Source organism: Rattus norvegicus, chromosome 2, assembly GCF_036323735.1.
Source record: "Rattus norvegicus strain BN/NHsdMcwi chromosome 2, GRCr8, whole genome shotgun sequence".
Classification (NCBI taxonomy): domain Eukaryota; kingdom Metazoa; phylum Chordata; class Mammalia; order Rodentia; family Muridae; genus Rattus; species Rattus norvegicus.
The window spans coordinates 62,178,029-62,187,096 of record NC_086020.1 but is presented as its reverse complement, the minus strand read 5'-3'; the positions used below and the strand labels follow the sequence as shown (position 1 = coordinate 62,187,096).

Sequence of the window (9,068 nt, the reverse complement as noted above, 5' to 3'; positions counted from 1 at the left end):
AATATTTCCAGATTTGATTGCTGTGAGTCACAAATTCCAAAGGCCTAATCCTTCTCCCTATCACAGTGCAGTCAGATTTCACCAGTCCCTGCGGAGAGATAGAGAAGCAGCGTTTTGCAAGCACTGGGAATAAAGCCATCTTCTTAGTCTCATAGGACGTGAAGACCGAGTTTGGTACCTGAGCGGAAACCATAGGAAAGGACTGCGTGCAAACCGGCCAGACCCGAATCTGACAGTGATTCCTAAGGACAGCTTTGGAAAACAGGAAAAAGCGCGACTGTAATGATTCATATTTTCACCTAAGATGGAATTTTTAAAGCAAACTTCTTCCAGCAGACTTCAGAGTATAACAATTCTTTTGGCGGATGCCAAGGGGAAAGGGGAGCCAATTGAAAGCATAAGTCTCGATGCTAACACGTGTCGTCCTTTCTAGACTTTGTTTTCCTCAAGAAAGGTTGAGGTGAAATTCTTTTTTAGTTTCCTATGGAAAGTCCGAGTTAAAGGGGCGATCCAAGCCTCACACTCCGAAGAACCGTCAAAGGAAATTCTAAAGGAAAAGAAAGTAAAGTTTAGGAGGAGCATGCATAGCCACGTGGACAGACTGTATCTTCCAAACTTGAAGCATGCTCAGAGCAAGAGGAGCGAGTATTCACAGACCAATCACGGAGCTGCAGGCTGTAGTGTGCTGGGTTTTACCAGACTGTAACCAGTGACCGTCTCAGAGCTTGTCTTGAAACCTGATTCCAGAAATCCTGAGGATAGGCAAAGTGTTATGTGCTTATCTTGAAATGTCTAACACAATCTAATGTTCTGAATCCTCCTTCTCTGATTGTGGCACTCTTCTGAGGGATGTGGAGCCTTCCTTCTAAGACATGGGAGGCCTAGCTGGGGCAGGCAGGGTATTCTGGTGTCAGTCTGTTTACACTGCTTCCTGGTCTGCTAAGATATGAAGGGTTGCTCAACCTCATGCTCCTGGCACCAGGGACAGATGCACTCAACTGCCCTTGTCCACTGTGACAGACTGTGCCTCTCCGAAACCGTTAGTCAAAATTAAGCTCTGCCTTAGGTAGTCTCTGTCAGGCATTTTGGTGTTTGGTGACATATCTTTCCTTATACAATGGCTTTGTGGACATGTTTTTTAAACTAGTGGACGAACTGGTGCTAGGGAAGAGTTGGAACAACAAAACAAACACACAGTGATGTTCTTGCAAAGGACTGCATGAATATTTCCAGATTTGATTGCTGTGAGTCACAAATTCCAAAGGTTTAATCTTTTTCCCTACCACAGTGCAGTTAGATTTCACAGGTCCCTGCAGAGAGACAGAGAGAATTAATTCTTTGCAAACTTTGGAAATAAGGAACACAGAAAACCAATCCCAGAGAAGTAGGGTGTGGTGATTTAAATAAAAATATCCCCCTCCAATTAGGCTCATATGTTTGATTGCCTGATCTCCAACTGGTGGAACAGTGTGAGAAGGACTAAGGGGTATGGCCTTTTTGGTGTGTCACTGAGGCTTTAAGGTTTCAAAAGCCTCTTGTCATTTCTAGTGTGTTCTCTCTCAATACTTGCAGATCAAAATATCTCTCAGCTCTTCCTTCTACCAAGCCTTTTGTTCCACTGCCATGAACTATATGCCAAAATTAAAACTATAAGCCAAATTAAACACGTTCTTTTATAAGTTCCCCTTGGTCATAATGGTGTATCATGGCAATAGAGGATACATCTGTGTACTTCATGGACACATGCAAGTACTGTGTGGATGTATGTGCAAACGTCCAAGGATGAGATCAGAATGACCATGAGAGCACCAACAGTAAAATACATTCAGAGTATCAGTTAGGAACGGAAATAGAAGCGCAGATTCAGAGTTCAGAGTTTGCCCAGATGATTTTTGGATTTGCTTTAGTCCAGCTTTTCCTCACTAGGCTCCCCTTGGATAGTCATGAGTAGACTGTGCCACTGTGAGCTGGAAGTGTGCGATCTGCCTTTTGATTCTGATTTTACGGGGGGTTACAGTTAAGAGATCATCTTGAGTCTCAGAAGAGACTTTGAATTGTGAATTTTTAAGCAGTGTTCAGACTGTGGAAGTCCATGGGGACATTTGAAGTAGGACTGAATTCAGTTTTGCATTGTGATATGGCTACAAGTCTGTGGGGGCCAGGGACAGGAATGTGATTGTTTGAAAAAGAGTGGGCCCCATAGGCTCGTATAATTGAAAGCTTCAGGACTGGGGCTATTTGAAAGAATTAGTGGGGGTGGCTTTCTTGAAGGAAGCATGTCACTGGAAGTAAGCTTTGATGTTTCAGAAGTCCAAGCCACCAGGCCCCAGAGTCTGTCTGTCTCTCTGTCTGTCTTTGTCTCTGTCTCTCCCTGCTGCCTTTAAATCCGTATGCAGAACTCTGCCAGGTTTGGCACTGTGCTGCCATGTTCACTGCTATGAGGATAATGGACTAAAAATGAAATGCAAACACCAATTAAATGTTTTTTTAAGAGTTGCAAAAGAACATGCTTCCTGAATGCATAGAGCTTCAGGACCTAATGTTTCCACTACGAGGTTTTGTATCGGTTTGGTCCAGTCTTCCCTTTCTGAATGAAAACGTCTATTTTTCTATTTTACGTTGGAAGTGTGTACTTTTTTTTTTTTTTTACAAAGTCATAGAGAAGAGATCACCTTGAGTTTCTGTAGAGACTGTAAACTTTTAAACAATTTTGGCAATGTAAACATTTGGGGGACTCTTAAAGTTGAAATAAATGCATTTGGCCAGGAGTCTTTGAAAGAATAGAACTAAAATATCATGATTTAAATCTGAAATGTCCCTCTGTGCTTAGATGTTGAAAATTTCGAACTCTTGGCTCCCACCTTGTGGTAGTAGTTGGAAGAGTACATAGATTAAGAGACAGCGCCTGGCTAGAAACGATCAAGCAAGCAAGCAAGCAAGCAAGCAAGCAAGCAAGCAAGCAAGCAAGCAAGCAAGCAAATGAATGTATGGGGCTTCGAGAGTTTTGCTTTCTCCTTGTGCTCACACACCTCCTCTGCTTCCCAGCCTATGCTAATGAATGAACATCCACTCTGCCTCATATTTGTATTGCCAAAGTCAATCTTTCTTGTCTTCCATATTGTAATGATGATGGACTGTAACCCTCTAAAACAAATCAAAATATACAGTTCCTCCCTTAAATCCTTCCTGCCAACTATATTAGTTATGGCAATTCAAAAGTGAGTATCACGGAAACTGAATGAATAAAGCAGTCTATAAAATCCATGTACTTCTTGCTGTCTTATATTATCCACTCATTTACGTCAAGCCTTCAACACCACCCCCTTTTACACATATTTACACATAAATGAGGACTCGAAGTCCTAAATAGAAGACCCTGTGTCTATCTCTATGGAGTTTTATCTTGTTCAATGTAACTGTAATTGTTCAAGCCAAAGGTGACTTGTGTTAGTTTGAAGGAGGATACCACCCATTTCCCTGATACAAATGCTATACCCTAGAGAAGTCTTGCTTTGTTTACTTCCCTCCTGAAATTTTGCATAGTGGTCTTCCAGATGATGGTTACTTTGTCAGGACAGATCTAGTACAGGCAATATTGTGGTGCAATAAAGACCTCTGGTGACCTATGGTGGATAAAGAGTGAGAATAAGAACTCATTTGCTGTTGGAAGTCACTTGTCCTTTCACGTGACTTATTGCTGTAGTCTAGCCTAGCCCGCTGAATCAAAGACAGCAAGTTTTATGACATAGCAACTGACATACAACAGGCCAGGTTGAGCAGTTCATTTCTCATAGATAATTTTAAAGCTAAATAACAAAGAGTTTCTCCCGTATTCAATGTTGGAAGGAACACTTTGGAACTCTTGCTTTAATTTGCCATTTCTACCCTCAAATTATAATCCTGCCAAAGATAACTGGCCTTAAAGTCCAAGATTAAACTTTAAAGACAGAGGCACACAGTGATTCTCAAAACAGCACATTACAGAATCATGTAGACATCCAGATATGCCGTTTAATTATAAGTAATGTTATTTTGTCCTCAAAATACCATCACCACACAAAAGAATCCTGTGTTGTATTTTTTGTGGGTGGCCAGGGTGGAATTACATTATTGGGGGGGAAAAAAGAAAAATGTTCAAATAAAAATTACAGATGGAATTTCTAATATGTGGTAGGATGAATTTGGATTACAGTCAACTAGCAAGTCCAGAAACATACCAGCATAGTGATTTAATTTAACAAGTGTATCAAGAGCCACAAGGTAGAGTTCTCCTGCACTTAATACTCATTTCTTTGCCCATAGAATGATTGATGGCATCATGAATCATTAACCACTATGTGCTGACTTCTCTTAATCTCATCTGTAGTTCTATAATTTTCTTAATAAGATAGTAGGCAATTAAAATGCAAAAGTGTCTTAGGTTTTTTTTTAAGCCAACTACCTCTCCTGGTAACACTTTAAAGCACATTGTAATGGGAATTCTGCCATCACCAACTAATTTACAACACAGTTAACTAGAACACAAGCAAATCTAAACTAAAGAGAATGTTAACAAAACTGAGCTTTTAATATATTAGCTCTAAGGGTGGATTTATTGTCGTGTCCTTGTAACTTCTTTCAAAGTAGCAATAAACACTGCTTGTTGGTAGTCACATACTAAAATTAATATTTAACCCTCTACTATTAGGGGAAATGAAAGTTTTGATACACATAGTGACTTTACATATATCCAGGAAACACTCAAAAATATTTTAGCTCAATATCAGATGCCACCAAAATTAGGATATCTGGCTTTTTTCCCACTGGTTTTAAGAAAAATTGTATTTCTCTTTGTGTCCCAGCAACACCAGTATCATTATTTTCCTTTTCCCAAATAACTAGCTAGATGTAAAAAAATATTAAAATGGGGCTAAAAATGAGCTTACGTAATGCCAGAAGGTATTATCAGGTTGCTGAGGAAGAAAATACATCAGTGGTCTTACCTAGAGCCGTGCCAACATATTCTAATGCTGACCCACTAGCAAGATGTATCTACTGTGTAATAGTAGCATGATGGTTGCAGGGGTAACCAGCTGCATTCTGTTTGGATAGAAGGAGGAATCTTACCACCCTGGTACTATAAACCTGACCAAAAGCCCATGACTGGGAAGATAATAGGCCCTGGGAGAACCTATTGCTGTCTTACTAAATGGTCATGCTATAAACATGCTTTCTAAATATTTGTGCTTGTTCTCACAGATGTCTGGTGTTCACAGCATGTACAGTGGGTGGTGGTGAATGCAGAGACTCATGATTAGTTAAAGTGCTGAGACCAAACAACTCTGAGTGCTCATCTGTAGATGGTCGTCCCACCATTCAAGGCTCAGGAGACTGAGAAGAGCGGAGAACAGAAAGACTGTAAGAGCCAATGGATGGGGAGGAGAGCACAGTGCTGATCTCTGGACATGACATGAACATATCTCCTAGAGCAGCTGTGTTTACTTGTACAAGACCCACTCAAGAGTCAAAGTTCCTGTCCAAATTCCAGCATGGATGGGTAGGAAACAGAGAGGCCTTAAACCAACAGAAGAGCTATTCAAAGCTGATGGTTAGATGGTAGATATATTTCCAGCTTTTCGAACATTCTCCACATTAATCTCCAGAGTGGTTCTATCAGTTTGCAATCCCACCAACAGTGAATGGGGGCTCTCCCCACCCCATCCTTGCCAGCATTTATTGTCAGCTGCTCCATTGACCTTAGCCATTCTGACTGTGGCCAGATGAAATCTCAAAGTTGTTCCAATTTTCATTTCCTAATTTATAATAACGACGAACACTTTGTGAGATGTTTCTTAATCATGTTTATTCCTTTGAGAACTCTGTTTAGACACATAGTCCAATTTTTAATTCAGTCATATGTTTTCTGTCTTTTGTGTCTTTTTTATTTCTTTATACACTTTGTATATTAATCATCTATCAGGTGTATAGTTGGCAAAGGTTTTCTCCGATTTTGTGGGTTCCTTCTACACTTGGTTGTTTCCTTTGAAGTACAGAAAGCTTTTAATTTTATGAAGTCCCACTTGTTAACTGTTAGCATCTGAACGTGGCAACCAGAGGACCATCTCGGGTGTCCGTCATCAAGAGTGATTTACTTTGATTGTTTTGAGGCAGGGTTTCTCACTGGACTGAAGGTAGCCAAGTAGGTGAGGTTGGGTAGCCAGCAAGTCTGAGGGATCTCCCAGTCTCTGCCTATTCAGCACTGGGATTAGAAGTGATGAGAATTACCTGAAACAAGAAAAGAAAAACAGCTGGACTCAAAGGATGGTTTAACAAGTGTAATAGCTAATCGTGACTGTCAACTTGGCTGCATAGGGAATTGACAGGGGCCCGACTTGTTAGTTACTCCTGTGTGAGAACTTTCTTAATCAGATCATTTGAAGAAAGACCCACCCCAACCTGGATGGCACTTTCTGGTGGTGGCTCACATAAAAAGACATGAAAGAAAAAAACTGTTTCCTTCTTGCTTGCCTTCCCTCTCACTAGCAAATCCACTCTCTTGTTGCTGCAGTTGGTATTAAATCCAACTTCTTCAAGATTCTGACAAGACCAGCAGCTCTCCAGGAACCCTCAGAGACACCCAGCCTTGTGGACTGAACAACTACCAGACTCTTGCCTTTTCTTTTCTGTTGTAGGATAGATGTTGAATTCCTTGAAAACCATAAGGAATGACTTTATAGAAATAGGCGTACTGGCGTGCTGTGTTTTTATACTGGCTGAAGACAACATGGATGGCTTGTGTCGACTGAAGACAGTAGAGAGGGGTGTCATGTTCACTGGTGAGGGTCTGAGTGTATGGCTGCCAGAAAGAGTTGGGGCTGGCTCGCTCACACGGCAGATGAAAGGCCAGTGCAATGTTTCCCATAGCTTGGAGAATTCGGTCTTGGGAATACAGGGACCCCAATACTGAATTCTTAGCAGATTCAACAGTCATTAGTAACTTTCGTGGAACCCATAAAAATCATTCTTCTGCCTTGATGTCTCTTGTTGCTCTCAAACCAAAGCCCTCTTCTTTGAAGTTAACCATTTTAAAACCCTCAACAGAAGCCTGGTTTTCAGAGGCCCATTTCATTAGATCAGGGAAGTAATCTCCTCTTTTCCCATCAAAAGTAACAGACAGACCTTTTTGCTTCTTTCGTATTTTCTCAACCAGAGCCCGGATCTGTGTGTACGCTTCCCATTCTTTTCCTGGGCCGGGTGCAGGACTGCTACATTTCTGCAACAGTTCACGTGTCAGGTTCAAGATTTCCTTTGGTGACAGGGTGGCTGTGGCTCCATTACCTGATTTCTGAGTTTTCACTCCACTCTTCTTATCCATTTTCTGACTGCCCGCTGTGCCTACACGCAGCAGCAGTGCCACACTCCAGCCAGGACCCCACTGTCCACCTCAACCAACCCCCAGGCGGCCGGGGCAGCCGGACAGAAGGGGCAGGACCTCGTTTGCATGTTTTAATAGGCTCTAGGGATCCGACTCTGGACCCTGTGCTTTCGTGATAAGGACTTAAACAACTGAGATATATCTCCAGCCTTGGAAATGTTTTCAGTAATCCTTGTTACAGTTTGAGTATGAAAGGCACCCGAGGGACACACACACACACTGGTCTTCAGCTAGTGGCACTCTTTTGAGCCGTTAGGAGGTAGAGCCTGACTAGTGGATATCAGCGGGGGTGGTCCTCAAAAGTTATACCCAGTCCTGGTTCTTATCTAGCACTCAGCTTCCTAATGCAGTGCCCTGTCACCTACCACGAGTGCCATGGGTGGAACTGCTCCCAAGACCATCCCGTGCTTCCCCACCACGATCGACTGAAATCTCTGAAAGTTTGAGCTAAGACTAGAACTTTCCTACTTTTATGGGTTTTCTTCCTGTCAGGTATCCTTGTCACAGCACCACAAGAATAACTATAGGATTTTATCATGAGGGGAGAGATCACCTTTGTGGTAAAAAATTAGAAATTGATCCCTTGATCATTTTTATATAAATAATGTATGTATTAAGAGATAAAAGAGACAAAAAATAATGATATAGAATGATGGATATTTCAGTGAGAAGGTTAAAGGGGAACCAGAACTTTCTTCCTGTGTTTTTTTTTTAAGTTTTTTTTTTTTACGTATTTTTTTTTCTTTATTAACTTGAGTATTGAGTATTTCTTATTTACATTTCGATTGTTATTCCCTTTCCCGGTTTCCGGGCCAACATCCTCCTAACCCCTCTCCCTCCCCTTCTATATGGGTGTTCCCCTCCCCATCCTCCCCCTATTGCCGCCCTCCCCCCAACAATCACGTTCACTGGGGGTTCAGTCTTGGCAGGACCCAGGGCTTCCCCTTCCACTGGTGCTCTTACTAGGTTATCCATTGCTACTTTCTTCCTGTATTTTATTCTGTTTTATTTTATTGAGATAAGATTTGGGTTGGCCTTGTTCTCGGGACCTTTTTGCTTCCCATGTGGGATTGCAGGCATGTATCTCCATGGTTAATTTTTGAGTCTAAGATTCTTTTAAAGTGGGTTAAAGATATAACAGTGAGTTGGTTTTATAACTTATTGCTAGCTTCTGCCTCCTTTCACCAAGTCTACCATTCAGGGACGCCTATAATGCACCATGTATAAAGAGCAAAGCCACTCTACATGTTCTACTACCACAGGTCATGTTAAGATGCTATGGGGTTGTTCCTGTCTAAAGGAAATGCAGGGACAGAAATGGAGCAGAGACTGAAGGAAAGGGCACCCAATGACAAGCCCATCTTGGGATCCATCCCATGGGCAGGCACCAAACCCTGACACTATTACTGATGCTATGTTGTGCTTGTAGACAGGAGCCTAGCATGGCTATCATCTTAGAGGCTCTACCAGCAGCTGACTAAGACAGAAGCAGGCACTTACAGCCAACCATTGGACTGAGGTCAGGAACCCCTATGGAAGAATTAGGGGAAGGACCAAAGGAGCTGAAAGGGATGGAGGCAACCCCATAGAAAGAACAACAGTGTTAACTAGGACCCCTCAGAGCTCCCAGAGTCTAAGCCACCAACCAAAGAGC

At 42.0% G+C, this 9,068-nt stretch overlaps 1 pseudogene; it reads right to left on the bottom strand.

Annotated features, from left to right (window-relative positions):
- Positions 1–6,517: 6,517 nt before the first annotated feature.
- On the bottom strand, positions 6,518–7,385 carry Setd3-ps2 (SET domain containing 3, actin histidine methyltransferase, pseudogene 2; annotated as a pseudogene).
- Between the last annotated feature and the right edge of the window lie 1,683 nt (positions 7,386–9,068).